Raw genomic sequence first — 10,975 nt, forward strand, 5'->3', positions numbered from 1 at the left:
CTTTATTAGCCACTCCCAGTTTTGCATAACCAACAGTTAATTATACATGGTTTTTACCTCTAATTACCTTGTATCTAAGCCTCTAAAGACTGCCCCCTTATTTCAGGTCTTTTGACAGACATGCATTTTAGTCAATTAGTGATCACGTGCACAAGCTCAATGTTTTCTATATGAAACACATGATCTAATGACCTCTAGTGGTGAAAACTGTTAATGCTTTCAGATTAGAGACGGCCTTCAAGGTCTAAAATTAGCATATGAACCTCCTAGGTTAGGATTTAAACTAAGTCTACCAAGAGACCAAGCCGAATTGGTGATAAAAGTAATTGGAAAGTTGTTTAAAATTACTGTATGTGCACTGCTTCGCAATGCTTTTCAATAGCAGCCACATGACTGGGAATAAAGGTGGTTGTTCTGAAACAGTGTAAATTAAACTGTTGTAAAACGAGGGCCACCTGTGTGTATAGAATAACACAAATGCTCTTCAGAAAAGTAGATCCATTATTTTTTTTTTTACATTAATTGGAAGCAAATAGAAAATACCTGCAGTGTTCTGCTACAGTGTACACGTGTGTAAAACAATTGTGTGTGTTTTTTTTTTTTTTTTTTTTAATAATGCACATAGGACATCCAAGTAAAGAAAATCTGAGCTTTCCCAAGAGTAGATCTGCTATAGCGTGCCTGTCCTTCAGCCTTCAATTTTGCCTTTTTAACAGAGGATTTCCCCGCTTAGAATAACTTGTTCTGTAGTCACTGATCAACTCTCCTAGCTTTTTGTAGGAAAAGACCTCTAAATCCAGACAGTGAGTGGTACCTGAGGTATCAAGTTAACTCCCCTCCCCCTAAAACTAAATATGTTAACTATTGTGGTATTTAACTCTAGTTCTTTAGAATCGCACACATCGTGACCGCACAGGCTCAGTCTTAATTCTTATATGTGAAGATTTGTGTGTCCCCACAGGAGTACAACACTATGAATGCACACACCTTAGCATAACCTTAAATGGAGAGGGAAGTAGTAAAAATATAATATATATCTAATTTACTACAGCCACCCCCCCTCTCCATGTGGTATCACATCTAACCATATCCATTTCAAGTTTCTCCTTAAACACTCTCCTCCTCCCTTAAATTTATTTTTATATATAAAATATTTTAGGGAGGGGAGTGTATAAGGAGAAACTTTTATATAAAAAAAATTCAGAAAGTACCTTGATGCAGTTATGCCATGGTAAAACCAGTTTAAAGGGACAGTATACTCCAGAATTTTTATTGTTTAAAGAAAGAATCACTTTTTTTGCATAACAGTTATAATAAATACAGTTTGCCTCTTCAGAATGCCCATTATTTCAGGTCTTTTGACAGACATGCATTTTAGTCAATTAGTGCAGACTTTTAGGTAACTCTGTGGGAATGAACAATGTTATCTTTATGGCACACATGAGCTAGTGATTTCTAGCTGTGAAAATGTATCAAAATGCTCTGCTATAAGGTGTCCTTCAAGGGTTTAGAAATTAGAATATGTGCCTACAAAAGGTTTAGCTTTCAACAAAATACCAAGAGAACAAAGCAAATTTGATGATTAAAGTAAATTGGAAAGTTTGTATAAAATGTATTCCCTATCTTAATAGTTAAAATTTAACTTGCACTAGACTGTCACTTTTTAAGTTAATCTTTTTAGATTACAAAATGAACATGGCAAAAGGGAAAATAAACTAATAGACACCGAGTGGTATGCAGCACAATGACATCGTTGGATAAGACCCATTTTGTTCACTTTTATGCCTTTGGGATATTGATGTTTGTTTTTTACTTATACATAGAGGAAGAAAGACAAAGGGCTTGAGAATGAGTTCCCCTATTTTTGGCTTAAATTTGACAATCAAAGAATGCTCTCTCCCAGTACTCTTTGAAATGAATGAGACCATTACAACAAAATACATTTTAGGAAATATTGAGATATGGCAGTGACTAATACATGCAAAAGAGAACTATTTGCGTGGAAATTTGCTTCTATAAATATCTATGAAAGAGCAATATTCCAATTGGGAAGCAAATGTGCCAAAGAATATATGAACACATTCATACTCTCCACTATTGCAAGATATGGGTGTCTTAATAACAGAAATCAGTATATTGGCAGGGCCATGTTGATGTATCAGTTTAGATCAGTGGTCACCAACCAGTGGTTCTTGATTCTATCAAGCAGGAATTCATCTCCTCTGATGGTGTCACCCCTGTTACGCCAAAACTCCCTACAGTGCCTGACTGGACATAAGTAAAAACCGATTGTGTTAAATTACAATTGGGTTGCGGCGTTAACTGCCTAACGTAGCAGAGGTGTTTAGCAATAGCTCCCTGCTTTGTAGGGGATAAAACTTGTACTTTTTGGGCAAAAGAAGGCGGACTCAACCCTTTTTCGCCAGATTGTCTATACAGAGGTGAGGAGACACTCTGGCTAAGGTTACTGAGCCCATCAAGTAATTCTGGGACTTACACAGGGTCGTAGCTTGCAGCTCTATGTACCGGCAATCTACCTGCAACTGACCTGAGGCATATCCTTGTAACTGAGGTCTTGGCTGTGCTCCAGAGGGTCGGGGTTCCGCTCCGGAGCTAAGGGCCCAGGACCCGAAGCTTGAAATCAATTTGACTGCCTTGCACCGGTCACCGTGTGTTCGCTACTCTTGTGGCTCCAAGACCCTATTGACAGTGGCACGCCGCCACCTGACTCCACAGCTCAATCTGTCAGAGGCCAAGTGTAGCACTCCACACTCGCCTGCATCACCACCACACTGAATCCTGCCCCCACACAGCGGCGCGAATGGCCGCTATCTTTCTTTTTGTCTGCTCCTGCTGCTGAGTACATCGGACATCTGAGGAACTCTGTCGTCTTGGTCCTGCAGCATAGGGAATTCCTTGAGGCCGGTAAGATCGTTCCACCCTCTGGCTCATCCCTGCTTGATATCTCTGGCCCCTGTGCGATCTGGGGATACCGGGCAATACCATTATATAATAGGCCCTTATACACAGCACACTACAACCTAGCACAAACGCCCCCATTGTTGTCCTACGGGCCTTGGGGAGTGTTAACAGTACTTGCCGGGTACCACCAGTTCAGAGATGTATAATTTAATGTAATGCTGGCTGCCTTCCTCTGCTACTGAAAGAAGACATTCCCACCACTATATTTGCAGGCCACATTTCTAAAGGATCTAACATCTGGGCCCGTCTCCTTTATTTACCCTCAGAGCTGAACACAACTCGCAATAAACCCACCTGGGGCACTCTGTCCTGTGGACTCAAATATATAATACCTGTGCCCACAGAACTGCCACATAGTGTCATCCTAAGGCTCTTTACCCACCCTGCATAACTACTGAGGAGTCTACTTCTGGATATTTGCCCTCAGGGTTTGAATATTGAGCTACCACCTCCAGAACTTCCCATACGCTCTCATCAGTGTCCTGTAGCCTCACTACCCTCACCCACCGAAGGAGACTTTTGTTAGGGGGGCTTACACAGACCATCTTGACCTAAGTGTTCTTTGTACAGAAGTGTTCACATTAGTAATAGTTGCTGGAGTGTCCTTGAGGTGCATACTCAGTGTAGTGTAATTCCTCTGTATAGCTACATGGGAATGCTCATTGTATTGTTCTTTATTCATTCTTTTTTTTTGCCTGGTTAAAGCTCCTGTAATCCTTACCCTCACCTTGTCCGCTCCTGCCCAGCTTGTCTGGGTGGGTCACAATCGCTCTCCCTTTCCCCTTCCTTCAGGTCGTGTACTCCTTCCTGAGGTGAGGGCTGAGGCTTTGAACAAGTCTGGGTTATTGCTTGTGATTATTGCTGTAAGCTCTTATCTATATGTTATACCTGTTCGCGCTGTCCTACCTCCACGCCGAACTTTGTAGTCTTTGCCCCTACTCGTGGGGCTATGCAGAGGGTTTTTCCCCATCCGATGTGGTAGGCAGGTTAGCGGGAAGGTCAGAGTGTATTTTAGAATATATATTTTGTTTCACAAACTAATATGTAACTTGTCACTTTAACTGTCTTGCAACCTCTGCTCATTCTGTAACACGGGGCCTGGTTTGCTCGAAGGGTGCATTATTGCTGTTAATCATCAAGGCACTTAACCTGTTTGTGCAAAACTCACGCCAAGCCTCAGAAGTCCTGGACCACTTCTCGCTGCAGGCTCAGCGAGGGCCTATCAAGCCACTTCCTAGTCAGATGGATCTAGACTCACAGGATGAAGGCTCCCAATCCAGTGTTAACTCTAGCACAGCCTCCTCTAGATTCCTCACGAAGTCTGCTATGCAGAGGATGCTGGCTGCCCTTGACCCTATCCATCGCAGCTCAGCTGAATTACGTAAAGATATATCTGAGATAGGCAAACATGTGGATGCTATGGAGCGCAAGCAAGACGATCTGGCCACAGATCGCTATAATCTGACAAACCTAGAGACGTTATTGTATGTTTCCACAGCTATAGTGTCAAGGACTGGATCCTGCAAGCAGCATTTCGCAGGCCATCTCTCTCTGAGAAATTCAGGGGGATTCAACTACTTCAAGACCTCTCTCAACATACCCTCCAACAGCGGAGATTGTTCTCCCCAGTTACAGAAGTTCTCAGGAGAGAAAACATCAATTATAGGTGGGGGTACCCAATCAAAATTGTTGTTAAAAAAGAAAACCAAAACAAAAAAGAGAGAGTCCCAACTAGACTTTATATACTAAGCCCCACTGTGGTTTGGACCGGAAACACAAACTTTAAATGTGAAACTCTGGATTTTATCAAGTAGTTACACCTTAGGATTCATGAGTAAATTGTTGACTTATTCCAATTCATGCCCATTTTGCATTTCTTTGATAGAGATTAATTGTCTTTATAACTACAACCGCCAGATGATAGTAAGAATGAATAAAATAAGATATCCAGTTCTATAAACCTTTCCGTAATGCACACTCCCAAAATGACAGAGTTCTTTTCAATCAACAGTTCGAAACACCACTCCACGGCTTTATATCACCCCAGAAATAAAACAGGAGAAGCTAAACATATCTCACCAGTTATTCGCACGCTCTTCCAGACCTCAGTCTGTCCACCACCGCGGATCGAGCGGCGTCCTTCTGCTGACGGGGAATACCTGTGGCTTGTAGCGCTCGGTTGTTCAAACAAACCAGTTCCGTGGCGTGTCCAACGTGTCAACCCGGCTCCTGTCCAATGAACGCCCAGTATAGTGACGTATCCTGCGTGTCACCACCGGCACAGGCCAGGGGCGTGTTCAAGATGTCAGGGGCGTACTGGCGTTATCCTGCAGTACCCCAAAGGCTGCAACTGATCACCCAAGGCAAGGAACTTGTATTGACAGTTGAAAGTGGGGGCATAAACGGAAGGTTTAAAAAGTCATATAATACTGGCAAGGTTGTGTTGCGTAGGCAGGGTTTCAAATTACCATAGGTGAAACTTCCGAAGAGGGAAAAACAGCTTTCCTTTACCTCCTCACAGATAGTAGATCTGGTGGGCTTATGCAGAAAGTGCTGGCTAGTGGTAAAATGGCATTATCAAAAAATCAGGAAATAAGCCAAGCACCAATGAGTAAAAATAAAACTTAGAACTTTATTATGGCATTTAAAACGAAGAATTTAAGCGATAGAGAGTATGGGTAACCCCCAAAAAAAGACTAACGCGTTTCGGCTAGGAGAGCCGTACTCATAGTCCCTAAAACCATTGAAAACACACTGACTTAAATACCCAGTGTTACATCGTGATAGGTTGGACCGTTAATTGAAATTTAAAGGTATATTCTCTTTCATAGTTTCAAATCATATAGTATTTTGTTCAGCATATTGCTAGATAGTGGAATTACCTTACAAAATTCCTTTAAGTGTCCAAAATGGGGGATTTGGGTTGATCATGTTTATATAAATTTAAATTCATTTACAAAGTATTAACAACAAATTGTACCTTACTATAAGATTATTTCCATCAGTAAAAAGATCAGTATACATATGGTTTACAAACTGCATCATGAACTTAAATATACAAAATATAATAAAGATATATGAAAAATAATAATAATAATGATATAAAATAACAAAAAAGTATATTCCATGTGTATACACCATCCAGAGGATCCTAATGCACCCTAACAAATATCCGAAAGTGTCTGTGAATAATAATAATGAAAAAATATATATATATATATACTAAAACCCCAAAATTGAGCCTATGACAAGAGATATGGCCAAAATGTCCAAATTTATCTAATTATTTCTCAATACGTAAAAGATTGAGAAATATGTGAATGGAAAAATAGAACCAAAGTAATGTACATATGTACTAATTTGTATATATTTGTAACTGAGCCTATGACTAGAGACTATACTACATATTGACAATTGATCTCTAGACCGATCAAAAGTAAAAACGGAAATGGGTCTAACAGGGACACTCACAGGGGATACATATCCTTTTGGAATGTTATCACGACCAATGGTTGATAAAGTCGTATTCGGAATTCAGGCCCCCAGGTCTCTTAGTTTGGAGCCTGAAAATCCAATACATTTCCTGCCTTGAAAGGACCTTAAAGCGGTCTCCCCCTCTCTTCTGGGGTTGGACTTTTTCAATAATCGTCCACTTAAGTGAACTACAATCCTTGTCATGTTTTTGGACAAAATGGGTCACTAGTGTGGTACTGCTCTTGCCTACCCGGATAGTGGACAAATGTTCGCGTATCCTTGAGCGAACATCCCTGGTGGTCAGACCCACATATTGTAGATTACACTCCTCGCACCAGAGGAGGTAAACACAGTATGTGGACTTGCAGTTCACACAAGAGGAAATATCAAAAGTTTCCCCTGTGACCATTGAGGAAAAAGTGGTGCCTACTTGTACGTGTTCACATGCTTTGCATTGTGAGTATCCGCACCTGTATGTTCCTCTGTGTCTAAGCCAGGAAGAAGTACCTGTAGCTGGGGTAGCTCTTTTTAATTGGGAAGGGGAAACAAGATTACCTATTGTTTTATTTCTCCTGTAGGAAAACCTACAGCCTTTCTTCACCGTCTCTGTGAGGGCATCATCTGCCACCAACAACCGAAAGTGATTTCGGACTATATTACAGATCTGTGGGTATTGGACTGAATAATCTGTTACAAAGTTAAGTGTATTTTCAGAACTTTTATTAGGAATTTGTTTGTCTTGAAGGAGACTTCCTCGTGGGATGCTATCTACTTCATTTCTGGCTCTTTTGATAACTTTTCTACTGTACCCCCGTTGTTGCAGACGTTTCTCCAGATCATCCGCATGTGTCGCATAACTTTGGGATAAGGTACAGTTGCGTTTAATACGCACAAATTGGCCTTTGGCCACTGAGTAGGGCATATGTTTAGGATGGCAACTTTTGGCGTGTAAGAGGCTGTTTCCTGAGATGGGCTTCCTATACACCTGTGAGGATACCCTCCCAGAGGACCAGCCCCTTAGTTCCAAATCCAAATAGTGTACCCAGGTAGGGCTATACTCGAATGTGAATCTTAGATTCACCTCATTGAGGCCCAAATAGTCAGCAAAATCCTGCGCTTGTTCTTTAGTACCCTTCCATATAAATAGAAGATCATCTATATAACGAATATACAGTTTGATTTTCGATCTGAAGGGGTTCCTAGCCGCATAGACGTGGGACCGCTCCCACCAACCCATGAACAGGTTGGCGTAAGTGGGGGCAAATTTAGCCCCCATTGCAGTCCCACGTCTCTGCAGGTAGAATTCCCCCTCAAACCGAAAATAGTTGTGAGAAAGCAGGAATTTAGTGACATTAAGAACAAAGGAGATGAATGGCTCACTGTGGGTAGTTCCCTCTTCCAGAAAATATGCGACTGCCTGAATACCCCATTCATGTGGTATCATTGAATATAGGGACACAACATCCACAGTGAGCCACCCAAAATCCTGCTCCCAGGGTACCTTTTCTACCAAGTTCAATACTTGTTTAGAATCCCTGACATAGCTGGGGAGAGACTTAACCAGGGGTTGGAGTATTCCGTCCAGCCACTCAGAGAGATGTTCCAGCATAGACCCTATGCCATTTACTATGGGTCTACCCTGGACATTCTCTAGTGACTTGTGCACCTTCGGAAGATGATGGAACAAGGGGATGACCGGATGTGTGAACTGGAATTGAAATGTACACAACAGCAACTTATTAAGACTAGGTAACTATTCTATTACAAAGGTAATAAAGCCGACACATTATTAGCCAATAGGTTACCCCATAAAGAAAGCTCTTCCCGCATTCAAATGATTACGCATAAAGGCCAGTCCACTACCTTGCCCAGTCAGATAGGCTCTCTTTGCCAGATATTATGAAGACCTTTACAACATTACGGACTCTAAGTCTCCCCCTGCCATGCCCGGCCTTATTATCAAGCAAATCCTTAAACAACTTAATCTCCCTACTTTGTCAACAGCCGACCAGGATTCCCTGAGAGGCTCTATTTCCCTTTCTGAGGTTAAACGGGTAATTAGGCACCTTAAACCGCTTAAGGCCCCAGGCCCTGATGGCTTTCCCTCTCTGTTCTATAAGACTTACAGGGCTGAATTATCCCCCCCTGATACGTTTTTTTTTTTTCCCACACGGTTGGCTCGCAGGGCTCATTTCACAGGGAATTCCTAGAAGCCACTATTATAACTATCCCGAAGCCCGATAAGGACCCATGTTTATGTTCTAGTTACAGGCCAATCTCCCTTATAAACACTGATATCAAAATCTATTCAAAAATCTTAGCTAATAGAATTTCTAAATTACTCCCCAATCTAATTAACGAGGGCCAGGTGGGATTTTTTATCCCCAACCGAGAGGGGCCTGATAACACCAGGCGTTTGCATAATATTGCTTTGGAGGCCACCAGACTAAATAAACCCTTCTCAATCCTATCATTGGATGCCGAGAAGGCATTCGATAGGGTCAGATGGGAATATCTCTGGGAGGTTTTGGAGGCATTTTGGTTCCCAGTGGAAATGCATTCTCATATACAAGCTCTGTACTCTTCTCCCTCAGCAAGGGTCAGGGGTATGGGGTTTTGCTCCGCTCCATTCTCACTGTCCAACGGCACCCGTCAAGGCTGCCCTTTATCCCCTCTTGTTCGCCTTGGCTATAGAACCCCTCGCCGAACTCATCCGTCGGGAACCCTCTTTAGATGGTATTACCTTACACGGTACTTCCCACAAAATCGTGCTCTTTGCAGATGACATCACTATTTTTTCCTCTTCCCCTAAAGATACTATCCCTCCGCTTTTGTCCCTTTTGAAACTCTTTGGGGACATGTCCTTCTACAAATTAAACCCCACAAAAAACTAACTATATTCATGGGGGTTCCCCTCAGACTACATTCAAGACCTTGTAAACACACAACTTCCAGAGTAAAAAGGAAAACATCAAGCATCTAGGGATTTACATCTCAAACAACATTACTCGGCTTATCCATGACAATTATACCCCATTGCTATCTGAACTGCGATCCCTGACCTCCAGGTGGTATCATGGTTGGGCAGGATTACTGCCCTCAAGATGTCATTCCTTCCAAAATTGACGTATCTGTTTAGGTGCCTTCCACTTCAGCTTCCTAGGCACCTGCTAATGCAGTTCCAGAGCGGGTTCACCAGATATATCTGGCGCAGGAAGCCAGCTAGAGTGGCTCATAAAATCCTGCAGTTCCTGAAGTCCTTCGGGGGTATAGCGTCGCCTTCTATAGTCAGATATTACGAAGCTGCTATGCTCACTCATATTTCGCTTTGGGGAATTATTGTTTCCACTCGAAAATGGAGCACTTTGGAGCAGGCATCCTTGCCCAACCATGTTCATCTGCGGGATCTTATCTGGATCCCTCCTCACTGTCGGAGACACCTCTATATTGACAATCCAGTAATTAAGGAATGCTTACTTATTTGGGACAAACTCAGGCACTACGCTGGGGTAGCACCACATCCATCACCAATTCACTCTATCAAGGGCCTCCTTCTAAGTCTCTCTGACTCCCATCCTAATACCTGGGCTAATCTGGGGCTTACGAAGTTCAAGGACCTGCTGGTCCCCCAATCACCGAACCATTTTCCCCCCTCTTACCCAACTTGTGGGATCTCAGGTAATCCCCCCTAAGCTACATTTTGAACATACATGATTTAAGAGCATACTTGGCTCCTGGGGATTTTCCCCTTCCACTCCCTGCCCTCTGACCGCCTGGGAAGCTAGGTGGCAGAGGGGGGGAAGCTGTTCAGACCTATGTCCCAACATTATCTGTTAATGGAAGTGGCACTGCCCACAGATAAGGCAGCCCATCTACTGAAATGGGAAGACACACTACACACTTCTTTTCCTTCACAGATATGGGTTAGAGCATTTGACCTAACCTCTAAGGCCATCCACTGCACAACTCTATTTGAAACATTCTACAAATTATCACATTGGTATTTTGTCCCCACAAGATTGTTTAAGCTGGAACTAATTACTTCCTCTTTGTGTTGGAGGTCTTGTGGCCTCCCGGGTGATTCCCTTCATATTTGGTGGGGATGTCCTAAAATTAAGTAATTATGGAACAGGGTCTTTGCGACTCTGTTGAAATTGGGTATTCGGGTTTTCAAGTCTCCGGAAACTGCCCTTCTCCACATAGGACTCCACCCTCTCCTGAAACATCAAAGCTATTTATGTATTTACTTTCTCACTGCCACGAAACTAGCTATTGCTAGATCCTGGAAAAAAAAGATAGGCCCCCTGGATGGAACTCTATCTTAGAAATCATGGCTTACATTAAAGCTATGGAAAAGAACGTATTATTTACACTAAACAATATTGATCTATACAAACTTATATGGGAGATTTTGGCAGCCCTATTTAAACCTCATTGGCAACCCGCAGTCTCTATGTGAGTTTAAAAAAAAAAAAAAAAAAAAAAGTAGCCAATGTCTGCCACCCCCTCCTCTCCGTCT

The sequence above is a fragment of the Bombina bombina genome, chromosome 1, assembly GCF_027579735.1.
Source record: "Bombina bombina isolate aBomBom1 chromosome 1, aBomBom1.pri, whole genome shotgun sequence".
Taxonomy (NCBI): domain Eukaryota; kingdom Metazoa; phylum Chordata; class Amphibia; order Anura; family Bombinatoridae; genus Bombina; species Bombina bombina.